Source organism: Macaca fascicularis, chromosome 18, assembly GCF_037993035.2.
Source record: "Macaca fascicularis isolate 582-1 chromosome 18, T2T-MFA8v1.1".
Lineage (NCBI taxonomy): Eukaryota > Metazoa > Chordata > Mammalia > Primates > Cercopithecidae > Macaca > Macaca fascicularis.
This window is the reverse complement of record NC_088392.1, coordinates 77,846,072-77,859,338: the sequence shown is the minus strand read 5'-3', so window position 1 is coordinate 77,859,338 and position 13,267 is coordinate 77,846,072. Positions and strand designations below refer to the sequence as shown.

Below are 13,267 nucleotides of genomic sequence, written 5' to 3'. Positions count from 1 at the left end.
TATTCAGCATTTTTAGTAATAAATAAATAATCCATATGTACAACAAAACAGATAATTTCATAAAACTGCACAAGAACACAATAGAATACATAATGTATGACTGTATTTATAGTAAGTTCTAGAACAGGTAGTCACCTAGGTGTCAAAAGAATTTAGAACTGTTGCTATGAGGGTGGGGAGATGAGGCAGGGGTTGAATACGAAGCAGCAAGAGAGAATATTCTGTGTTGATGGCCATGTTCCTATCTACATTGTAACAGACGTGTGGGCTATAAGTATGTATACATTTAAGACTTATCAAAGTGTACATTTCACTAAATATAAATTATATTTCTTTTTTTTTTTTTTTTTTTGAGATGGAGTCTCAGTCTGTCACCCAGGCTGGAGTGCAGTGGCATGATCTTGGCTCACTGCAACGTCCGCCTCCCGGGTTCACGCGATTCTCCTGCCTCAGCCTCCTGAGTAGCTGGGATTACAGGTGCCCACCACCACATCTGGCTAATTTTTGTGTATTTTTAGTAGAGACAGGGTTTCACCATGTTGGCCAGACTGGTCTCGAACTTCTGACCTCATGATCCGCCCGCCTTGGCCTCCCAAAGTGCTGGGATTACAGGCTTGAGTCACCGCACCTGGCCTAAATTATATTTCAATAAAAACTCTGAGAAGGAAAATAAAGGGCCGTGAATGTCTTACAGAGATGTGATCATGAGCCATTAAAAAACATGGACGTTGGCCAGACACAGTGGCTCACGCCTGTAATCCTAGTGCTTTGGAAAGCAAAGGCAGGTGGACTGCTTGAGGCCAGGAGTTCAAGACCAGCCTGGACAACATGGTGAAACCCCATCTCTACTAAACACACAAAAATTAGCCAGGCATGGTGGTGCATGCCTGTAATCCCAGCTACTTGGAAGGCTGAGGCACAAGAATCACTTGAACCCAGGAGGCGGAGGTTGCAGCGAGCCGAGATGGCGACACTGTACTCCAGCCTGGGTGACAGAGAGAGACCCTGTCTCAAAAAAAAAACAAAAAAGAAAAAGGACTTTCCTTTTCAAATATGGACCTGACCTCATGAAATTTCAGAGCACAGGGGATAAAAAGATACCAAGTGTCGTGTGGGTGAGGGAGCTGGGGAAACAGCTTACATTCACACCCAGTTATCACTATTTCCAATCATTCCAAAATGAAAGCATGTGGCTGGTTCCCATGTAAAAGACAGTATCTCTCTAGAGAGAACTGAAGATTAAAAAAAATTACTTCTGCAATAGCAAAAAGTGTTCAAAGTATAAAGCAAAAACCACATATCTAGAATTTTACTTTAGAACCAAAAACAATCGTACCTTTTCAAGTAAGAAGTACAGTTATGACAGTACTGAGATAAAACAAACAAAAAAGTTCACAAAACTAGACTCGAATTTAACTAAACAATAGTTTAAAAACATTCACTTCTCAGGCCGGGTGCAGTGGCTCACGCCTGTAATCCCAGCACTTTCGGAGGCCAAGGCAGGCGGATCACGAGGTCAGGAGATCCAGACCATCCTGGCTAACACAGTGAAACCCTGTCTCTACTAAAAACACACAAAAAATTAGCTGGGTGTGGTGGCACATGCCTGTAGTCCCAGCTACTCGGGAGGCTGAGGAAGGAGAATGGCATGAACCTGGGAGGCAGAGCGTGCAGTGAGCCAAGATCGCGCCACTGCGCTCCACACTCCAGCCTGGGCAACAGAGCGAGACTCCGTCTCAAAAACACAAACAAACAAACAAACATTCACTTCTCTGAAGGACTAGGTTATACATTGTTCTTAAAGTAGTATTTTCTGCCCATATGCCAATATTAATCAGCACACACAGTAAGAATCAGTCACGCATGCAAGAGAACAAAGCAATATAAATAAAGATAAAGAAATTAAGAAAACTAATGTCTCCTGAAATTAGCTTTCAAGAATAAGTCCACTAGTTTATTAAACTTGGTACTATCTAAACATAAAAAGGCCTATTCCAGAAAAACAGTAACTTGCTTAACTAGTTTACAAGTTAAACAGATTCAGTATTTTATAAATGTTCTTTATTAATAAGTATCAGGCTTAAGTTCACTAAAAGCAACCTTTCTTCACATTTATAGTTTTAAAAAATAATATGTAAATTAAAATTCTCTAATCTAGAATTAAGGGAATTCAAATATTGACTTATCAGTACCTTATATACTTAACACTAACCAGTATTAACATATTATTTGGAAATGTTATATTTTGTAAGCATTGTTTGCAGACACAACACATTCTTGTTCTTCCCACAATAAGGAAATAAATTGTCCCAGAATTTAAAGACAAGAGTGTCCTCTGAGAGGACCACTGAGCACCCCTCATAATAAATGAAGAGAACTGTGACAATGCATCTCATGAAATTTCAGAGCACTGGGGATAAAAAGATGATACCAAAAAGATGATACCAAAAAGTGTCCTGTGGGCGAGGGAGCCAGGGAAACAGCTTATATTCACAGGATCAGGACCAATTTGCCAACAGAAACACTGGAAGCTTAAGGACATTAAAGAAGTATCTTCAAACACTGAATGAAAATTAGTTCCAACAATCATTCAAGTGTATAGTTAAAATAAATATTAAGAGAACTTGCCTCCAATATTTCAATGTAGGTTCTATTTTCCATAAGTGTTGGCCGGCTGACAAATACAGAGAAAGAGTACAAAGAGAGGAATTTTACAGCTGGGCTGCCGGGGGTGACATCACATATCAATAGGACAGTGATGTCCACCTGAGCCTCAAAACCAGCAAGTTTTTATTAAGGATTTCAAAAGGGGAGGGGTGTACGAACAGGGAGTAGGTCACAAAGATCACATGCTTCAAAGGGCAAAAGGCAGAACAAAGATCACATGCTTCTGAGGAAACAAGACAAGGGCAAAATCAGAACTCCTGATAAGGATCTGTGTTCAGCGGTGCACATATTGTCTTGACAAACATCTTAACAGAAAACAGGGTTCAAGAGCAGAGAACCGGTCTGACCAAAAATTTACCAGGATGGAGTTTCCCAATCCTACTAAGCCTGAGGGTACAGCAGGAGACCAGGGCGTATCTCAGTCCTTATCTCAACCACATAGAACAGACATTCCCAGATCAGTCATTTATAGACCTCCCCTCAGGAATGAATTCCTTTCCCAGAATATTAATATCAATATTCCTTGCTAAGAAAAGAATTTAGCGATATCTTCCCCACTTTCACGTCCGTTTATAGGCTCTCTGCAAAAAGAAAAATATGGCTCTTTTTGCCTGACTCTGCAGGTAGTCAGACATTATGGTTGTCTTGCCTTGTTCCCTAAAAATCACTGTTATTCTGTTCTTTTTCAAGGTGCACTGATTTCATATGGTTCAAACACACATGTTTTACAATCAATTTGTACAGTTAACACAATTATCACAGTGGTCCTGAGGTGATGTACATCCTCAGCTTATGAAGACAACAGGATTAAGAGATTAAAGTAAGACAGGCATAAGAAATTATAAAAGTATTATTTGGGAACTGATAAATGTCCATGAAATCTTCACAATTTATGTTCCTCTACCACGACTCCAGTCGTTCCCTCTGTTCGGGGTCCCTTACTTCCCACAACAAATAATGCCATTTTCAGACTAACAGTCTCAAGAAATTTATTTTCCCAATAATTTACAATCTCAATAATATACTTTCTCAATAATTCCTACAAAAACAAGGCAGTAAATAAACAGTAGGAAGACTTGATTGAGATTCAACCCTAGAATGCAGCAAAGGGAAGTCCCCATAAAAGCAAATCTGTGATCAACTAATCCACAGTGAAGCATGACGAAGAAGAGTTCAAGGAATGATGGAAATCAGATACATCTGACCACGTGGAAAACAACAATAAAACATGTTAAAGAGTCACTGGAGCTTTGGGGATAAATCTGTCATAAGAATAGGCTGGGATGGTGGCTCACACTGCTAATCCCAGCACTTTGGGAGGCCGAAGAGAGAGGATTGCTTGAGCCCAGGAGTTTGAGACCAGCCTGAGCAATGTAGCAAGACCCCTATCTCTACAAAAGATTTAATTAGCTGGGCATGGTGGTACCTGCCTGTGGTCCCAGCAACTTGGGAGGCTGAGGTGGGAGGACTGCTTGAATCCAGGAGATCGAGGCTGTGGTGAGCCATGACCTCACCACTACGTTCCATCCTGGGCAACAGATCAAGACCCTATCTGAAAACAAACAAATAAAACAGTAAACAAAGCAGATAAAAATAAGAAACAACCATCAACTCTAAGAGAAAGAAAAGTTAGATGAGAAAAAGAATCTGTAGTCCACTGTTCAGTATTATACAATATTTATCTAGTTATCGTGATAACACTAATACTGACTGAATCAAACACTGTGAAGTGGTCATTTTGGAGGACTGAAGGCAGGGAACTGGGGCAAGGGTATAAGAAACCTAAACCCTCATCTGTCGTAATACCTAGTTAATAGATAATGTCAAAAACTGGCATCTCAAGAAATAGCAGTTTTTTTATGAGAAAAAAGGAAATAAATAGCAAAAGAAACACCTAAAAGAAAAAAAAAAAAACTAAGACTGAGAGAGGTGCAAGGATGAGGCAGGGAACAGTGTTTTTCTTTTTAAGTCATTTATTACTGTGTTGGGGCTGCACCCCCAGGACTGGTGATTTGCTAGAAGGATTCACATAACTCAGCATATAGTTTGCACTCACAGCTAAGATCTATCATAGAGAAAGAATAGAAAACAAGAGCAAAGGAAGAGGCACATAGGGTGAAGTCCAGAGGAAATCAGACACCAGCTTCCTAGGTCCTCTCCAGCTTCCTAGGGTCCTCTTCTAGTGTGTAACGCTGGACAGGTTCAATCTCTCCAGCAACAGTTAACATGTGTGAAGTGTAGTCTACCAGCAGCTCATTAGATATGGGGAGCACATTCTCTTTTTTACATTTATAAGCTGAAATGGGACAGAAATAATCCTTCAGACTGAGCAGATAAAGTTTAAAAGATTTTATATCAACAGTGAAATTCTTCACATGATAACATGTTTGAGGTTTATGACCAGGACCCATTAAATGCAAACTATTCACATATACAGGCTCAAAAATAATTTCTCATACACATTCCACAAAGCAATTATTATCCAATTTAGTAGCTGTATAATTAATCCTTTCATATCTATTAACTTTGTTTAGGCTTGTATTTTAATCCAGATTTTATTCTTTATTTGGGTTATTTTCTGTACCCTTCTTCTATACCATGAGACTTAATCTTTATTTTAGCTTCTGCCCTACTGACATGCTTCAGACAAGATATGCAGGTATAATCAGTTTAGAAAATGTGAAATTCTCAAATTCATTATAATGAATATGAATGTATGAATGCCCTTTTCATGCTGATAACAACTCTTAAAGGATTAATGGACCAGGTGCAGTAGCTAGCGCCTATAATCCTAACACTTTGGGAGGCCAAGGCGGAAGAACTGCTTGAGCCCAGGAATTCAAGATCAGCCTTGGCAACACAGTGGAACCCTGTCTCTACAGAAAATAAAAAATTAGCCAAGTGTGGGCCAGGCACGGTGGTAATCCCAGCACTTCGGAAGGCCGAGACGGGAAGATCACGAGGTTAAGAGATCGAGACCATCCTGGCCAACATGGTGAAACCCCATCTCTACTAAAAATATAAAAATTAGCCAGGCGTGGTGGCAGGCGCCTGTAGTCCCAGCCACCTGTGAGGCTGAGGCAGGAGAATCACTTGAACCTGGGAGACAGAGGTTGCAGTGAAATGAGATCACTCCACTGCATTCCAGCCTGGTGACAGAGCAAGACTCCATCTCAAAAAAAAAAAAATCAGCTGAGTGTGGTGCCATGTGTCTATAGTCCCAGCTACTCAGGAGGCTGAAGCAGAAGAATTACTTGAGCCCAGAAGGTCGAGGGCCATAGTGAGCTATGATGGCACCAGCCTGGGCAACAGCACAAGACCCTGTCAAAAAAAAAAAAAACTGAAGTTTTTAAAAGGGATAATGACAAGAAAGTAGAAAAATTAACAAATTATTTCCACCTGGATGGTAGAGCCTACTGCACACCTAGGCTATATGGTGTGGCCTACTGCTCCTAGGCTACAAACCTGGACAGCATGTAACTGTGATAAATACTGTCAGCAACTGTAACACACTGGTATCTAAACTACTTCCACACAGAAAAAAGTACAGTTATGGTATTATAATCTTATGCAACCACCTCTGTATATGCAGTCTACCTTTGACTGAAACATTATGTGACACATAACTGTACATATATTAAGTATCAGAGGGAAAAACCCACTTTGGACTCTTGCCTTTATTATTATTTTTTGAGACGGAGTCTCACTCTGTCACCCAGGCTGGAGAGCAGTGGTGTGATCTCAGCTCACTACAACCTCCGCCTCCCGGGTTCAAGCGATTCTCCTGCCTCAGACACCCGAGTAGCTGGGATTACAGGTGCCTGCCACCACGCCTGGCTAATTGTATTTTTAGTAGAGATGGGGTTTCACCATGTTGGCCAGGCTGGTCTCGAACTCCTGACCTCAGGTGATCCACCCACCTAGGACTCCTGGGGATTACAGGCGTGAGACACTGTGCCCGGCCTCAAGTAAATCTTAAATTAGAACTTAACTGGGGTGATGGGGGGACCAACACATTTATTTAATAAAAATGAAATTCACACATTGGTTACAATAAGACCTGGATAACAGTATTTAGCCAAGATTCCCAAAGAGTGCAATGAAGCACCCAGGGGCACCGCAAGCAAACTCAGAGGGGAGTTTTGGGACATCATAAATTTGAGGGGAACAGCAATACTGGACATCTTTCAGAAACAGCACAAAATACTAGCTAAAAGTAGTTCAGTTTCAACATTAGATAGCACTGCTTTCCTCTTGACAATGTATCTTGTGAAACCGAGTTTTCTGGGGTCATGTGACAAAAAAAGAAAAACGAAAAGTGCCATGTAAAAATCATCATGGAACAAGAAATGAGGGTAGTGATGTCCAATATAACTGCAAGGTATTACAAGTTGTACACTGTCCTACAGGCACACACAAATCATTAGTAATTTTACTTATGTAGGAGTGAAATAAAAATATTATTTCCTCTTTCAACTTACATGTATAATTTTTTCAAACAGCTGTTAACTTGTTGTGATACTGTGATCTACTAAGAAATATGGGCATGCTGGCTCATGCCTGTAATACCAGACGGGCGGACTGCTTGAGGCCAGGAGTTTGAGGCCAGCCTGGGCAACACAGCAAAACCATGTCTCTATTTTAAAAATCTTAAAAATAAAAAAATAAAAAAATCATTTGTAATAGACCAGTAATAGTAAGTAAAGTGTTTACCTGCTTCTATGAGCCATTCATGCAACTTCTCAAACCTGAAGAGGGGGTCTTGGGAATGTCCAATTTGGAGCCAAATTGGATATGGTTGTGGGTAACCTGGGGACCCACTACTTGTGATTGATATCTAAAGTGGGGGACAGTCTTGTAAGACTGAGCCCTTAACCTGTGGGGTCTGCATTAATTTCAGATTAGTGCAGCGCCAGCATTAAGTTAAGCTGTAGAATACCTAGTGTCTGCCAAGAATTGGATCACTGTTTGATATGGGAAATCCCTACACCCTTCTGGTGTAAGAGTGCTGTGAGAGAGTAGAGAAAAACTGTTTTTCTCTTTTTAGTTGTTGAGATGTAAATACATATTAAGTTGTGTGAACCTACAACATAATAAAGGAAACTTTCAAGTGTTCCTGTTAAGTAGATTTGAGCTCTAAGAACAGAATATGCACAAGATAAGACAGAAACATCAGTCACAAAAGAAAGTAGTAAATCACGAAAGATGCTTGGAATTGAAAGGACTCAGAAGTCCTTGAATAAGCTCCCACTGGCCAAAGATGGGACAATATGAGTACCGATAAAATTAACAACTGCAATGAGCTAAAATGCATCAATTATATTTAAATCCATGAGTGCATAATTATACTAAAAAATAAAAATGCACTGGTCACCTTTGGAGGATCTAGAGAAACATCTCATTTTTTGAATAGCTGATTAATAAAGTTGGGGAGAAATGGAGCATTTATCCTAAATTTACTAAGTGACGTATTAATGCTGCCAAGTTTATCTTTATCAAAATCTTACGGCTAGTCAGTAAAGAAGAAATGAAAGAATATCGGAGGCCAAGCACAGTGGCTCACGCCTGTAATCCCAACACTTTGGGAGGTCGAAGCAGGCAGACTGCTTGAGCCCAGGAGTTTGGGACCAGTCTGGGCAACATGGCGAAGCCCTGTCTCGATCAAAAATGCAAAAAATTAACTGGACGTGGTGGTGTGCACCTGTGATCCTAGCTACTCGGGAGGCAGAGGTGGGCAGATCACTTGAGCCCAGAAGGTCGAGAATGTAGTGAACTGAGATCATACCACTGTACTCCAGCCTGGGTGACAGACCCTATCTCAAAAAAAAAAGAATATTACAATTATCAACAAGGAGTTAAACTCTATAAAATACTTTAAGAGATTTATTCTGAGCCAGATGCAAGGACCACTGCTACTCGAAAGGGGTCCCAAACCAGATCCCAAGAGCAAGTTCTTGGATCTCGCACAAAAATGAATTCAGGGTGAGTCCATAGTGCAAAATGAAAGCACGTTTATTAAGAAAGTAAAGGAATAAAGAATGGCTACTCCACAGGCAGAGTAGTAGCCTGGGCTGCTGTACTAAGGGTACTTATTTCTTGATTATATGCTAAACAAGGGGTGGATTATTCATGAGTTTTCCACGAAAGGGGTGGGCATTTCCCAGAATTTGAGGATTCCTCCTCCTTTTAGACCACATGGGGTAACTTCCTGACATTGGCATGGCATTTGTAAACTGTCATAGCACGGATGGGAGTGTCTTTTAGCATGCTAATGTATCATAATTAGCATATAATGAGTAGCCAGGATGACCAGGGATTACTTCCGTTGACATCTTGATTTTGGTGGGATATGGCTGGCTTCTTTACCACGACCAGTTTTATAACCTGTATCTTGTGTTGACCTCCTGTCTCATCCCGTGACTTAGAATGCCTGACCTCCTGGGAATGCAACCCAGTAGGTCTCAGCCTCATTTTACCTAGCCCCTATTCAAGATAGAGATGTTCTGGTTCAAACACCTCTGACACTATGACTCATGACACAGCCCCAGGAGGTCCTGAGAAATGTGCCCAAGGTGGCTGTTTTACAGCTTGATTTTATATATTTCAGGGGGACAGAAGTTAAAGGCAGACATCAATCAATACATGTAAAGTGTACGCTGGTTCGGTTGAAAATAAAGGACAACTTGAAGCCAGGGCTTCCAGGTCCTAGGTGGATTCAAAGATTATCTGATTGGCAATTGGTTGAAAGAGTTGTTATTACCTAAAGATCTAGACTCAATAGAAAGGAGCATCTGGGTTAAGATAAGGGGTTGTGGAGACCAAGATTTTTATCATGCAGATGAAACCTCAGGAAGCAGGTTTCAGAGCTCTTAACAGACCTAAAAAGGTGCCAGACTCTAGTTAATCTGCTCCTGGATCAGGGAAAAGATCTGCAAAGGAAAGGAGATTCTCTAGAGAATGCAGATTTTCCCCACAAGAGACAGCTTTGCAGGGCCATTTCAAAATATGTCTAATAAATATATTTTGAGGTGAAATACCTTGATTTCTTTCAGGGCCTGCCATCTGTCATGTGATGCTATACTAGAGTCAGATTGGAATTTGGTATCTTATTGCTACAAAGTCTGTTTTGTCAGTCTTAAGATCTCTGTTTTCACGTGAATGCCAGTCAGTTATGTCTGAATTCCAAGGGGAGGAAGGTATAATGATGCATGCCCAACCTCCCATTCCCTTCATGGCCTGAACTAGTTTTTCAGGTTTAGATTGGAACTCCCTTAACCTAGACAGGGGTCCATCAGTCAGTTGGGGGACTTAGAATTTTATTTTTGGTTTACACCACTTTATAGACAAATAAAAATGGATACTGGCAATGATCATCAACAGTTGCTAGTAACACCAAAAAAAGAGATCAAGAGATAAAAGAGCAGAGCTCCTTGATGGATGCATACACTATCCCTGAAAAATAAACAAATAAAACAATCTGATTATGTAGAAAAACAGTTTTTTCTTGGCTCTTATACCACGACGTGTAGGGGTTTACTCCGCACACCAAGCAAGCAATCAACATTGCAGTGGACACCAGCTGGGTGTTCTCCAATTCAATTCTGACACCATCCATAGCATCAGATTCCACAGGTTGACGGCTCAGTCCCCAAGGCTGCCCGCCTCCAAATTCTGATGCCAATTGCAAGTCCTAGGCTGTTTTACCTGTGCTTCCGCCAGAGGTTTTGAACCAGAGCAACTCCATCTCGAATAGGGGCTGGGTAAAATAAGGCTGAGACTGACTGGGCTGCATTCTCAGGAGATTAGGCATCCTTACAGGATGAGATAGGAGGTCAACACAAGATATGGGTCACAAAGACCTTGCAGATAAAACAGGATGTGGTAAAGAAGCCGGCCAAATCCCACCGAAAGCAAGATGGCGATGAACATGACCTCTGCTGGTCCTCACTGCTCACTATATTCTAATTATAATGCATTAGCATGCTAAAAGACACTTCCACCAGCACCATGACAGCTTACAAACTCCATGGCAACATTAGGAAGTTACCCTATATGGTCTAAAAGGGGGATGAACCCTCAGTTCCAGGAATTACCCACCCCTTTTCCGGAAAATTCACGAATAATCTACCCCTTTTTGAGCATAGAATCAGGAAATAACTATAAGTATATTCAGTCGAGCAGCCCATGCCGCTGCTCTGCCTATGGAGTAGCAATTCGTTTGTTTCTTTACTTTCTTAATAAACTAATGCTTTCACTTTATGGACTCTCCTCAAATTCCTTCTTGTGTGAGGTCCAAGAACCCTATCCTTGGTTCTGGATCAGGACATCTTTCCAGTAACACTTCTGATAGGACCAGCTATAAATCAGGGTTCCCATCACCCCTACCTTGGGTTTGATTAATTTGCCAGAGCAGCTCACAGAACCTAGGGAAAGACTTAGGTTTACACTTATGTTCAATTTATTATAAAGGGTACACAAAGGGTATAGATGAAGAGATGCACAGGGCAAGGCATGTAGGAAGGAGTGTAGAGCTTCCGTGTCCTCTCTGGCTACACTAACCTCCAGGAACTTCTACCTGTTCTGTCAAAAAGCTCTCGCAACCCCATCTTCTTAAATTTTTGATGGAAACTTCATTGGATAGGCATGTTGAAGCATGGACAACCATGCAGAAATGCGACTGAACAAAAAGGGTATAATCTAATAATCTAATACTAATAGACCAAGTGGGGAAACCCGGTAAGGCCTATCTGGTTCAGATTCTTCTTGGCCTCTCTGTGCCGCATTCCTTCCTCCATGGTATGGGACAAGATCCATTCTGACATGGGGGCCTTATGACCTAAAATCAGACAATGTAAGTCAGAGAATTTCTTTATGGCCAGCTCCAGGACAGAAAGCTGGGGGAAGATTAGAACATGTTTTTAGTTTCTATGGCCTGCCTTGGGGAGAAAAACAAGCAAGTAAACAAAGACCAGGAGAAGGCCAGAGAGAAAGGTGTCTTCCGAGGCCTACTTCTGAGATCTAAAGTACTCCAACATCATAACAAAAGACTGTCTTTCGCCTTTATTGCTCAGAAGTTGTTTCAAAGCTTCTTCAGGAACCAAAGACAAAAGGCAAAATACTTTAACAAAAGATATGCTTATTATTTAAGTCACTTAAGAAATAGCATGGGCTCCGGGGAGTAATGAGCCAGGAATTCTGGATGAAAACATATATGGACAGATAGATAAACAGATCTATATATCTCATGATATCACACAGATCAAACTGCAAAATCTACAGGATATACAATTTAGTTTCTTTAGTTAATGCTCTGGAAAAAAAAAAAAAAGAGAGAGAGTGAACATAAAAATTAAGAGTCCTAAGACTGAAAGAATGAAAAGACAAGCCACACTGAAATAAAATACTTATAGAAAATATATCCAATAAAGTACTATTACCCAAAAATATACACAGACCTCTTTAGGCTGGGCGCGGTGGCTCATGCCTGTAATTCCAGCACTTTGGGAAGCCAAGGCAGGCGGATCACCTGAGGTCAGGAGTTCGACACCAGCCTGGCCAACATGAAACCCCTGTCTCTACTAAAAATACAAAAATTAGCCGGGTGTGGTGGCAGGCGCCTGTAGTCCCAGCTACTCGGGAGGCTGAGGCAGGAGAATCGCTTGAACCCGGGAGGCAGAGGTTGCAGTGAGCCGAGATAGTGCCATTGCACTCCAGCCTGGGGGACAAGAGCGAGACTTTGTCACAAAAAAAAAAAAAAAAAAAAACACACACCTCTTTAAACAGTAAGAAAACAATTCAATTTTTTAAATAGGCAAAAGACCTGAACAGACACCTCACCGAAGATATGCAAACGGCAAATAAGCACATGAGACGATGCTCAGCACGACATGTCACTGGAGAACTACAAATTAAAACAATGTGATACTACCACATACCATTATTATGGCAAAATCCAAAACACTACTACCACCAAATGCTGGCAAGGATATACAGCAACAGGAACTCTTATCCATAGCTGATGGGAATGCAATATGGCACAGTCACTTTGGAAGACAGCGTGGCAGTTTCTTACAAAACTAAACATACGCTTCCTATATGATCCATCAATAGCACTCCTTGGTATTATTTACCTAAGTGAATTGAGAACTTATGTACATGCAAAAACCTGCACATAGATGTTTATAGCAGGTATATTTATAAATCCCCCCAAAAAAGGCAGCAATGGATAAACTGTGGTACATCAAGATAATGGAATATTATTTAGTGCTAAAAAGAGATGAGCTATCAAGTCATGAAAAGATACAGAAGAAATGTAAACACATATTACTAAGTAAAAGAAGTTGAGCACAGTGGCTGACAACTGCAATCCCAGCACTTTTGGAGGTCAAGGTGGGCAGATTGCTTAAGTACAGCAGTCAGAGAACAGCCTGGGCAACATGGCAAAACCCCATCTCTACCCAAAAAAAAAGAAAAAATTAACTGGGTGTGGCAGTGCACAGCTCTAGTCCCAGCTACTTGGGAGGCTGAGATGGGAGGATCACCTGAGCCTAGCAGGTAGAGGCTCAGCAGTGAGCTGAGATCACAGCACTTCACCCCAACC

The 13,267-nt window shown here is 41.1% G+C and overlaps 1 protein-coding gene across 10 annotated transcripts in view; it reads right to left on the bottom strand.

The window, feature by feature from the left end:
- RALBP1 (ralA binding protein 1) overlaps positions 1 to 13,267 on the bottom strand; it is a 62,065-nt gene that overhangs the window by 31,822 nt on the left and 16,976 nt on the right. The window lies entirely within an intron of this gene.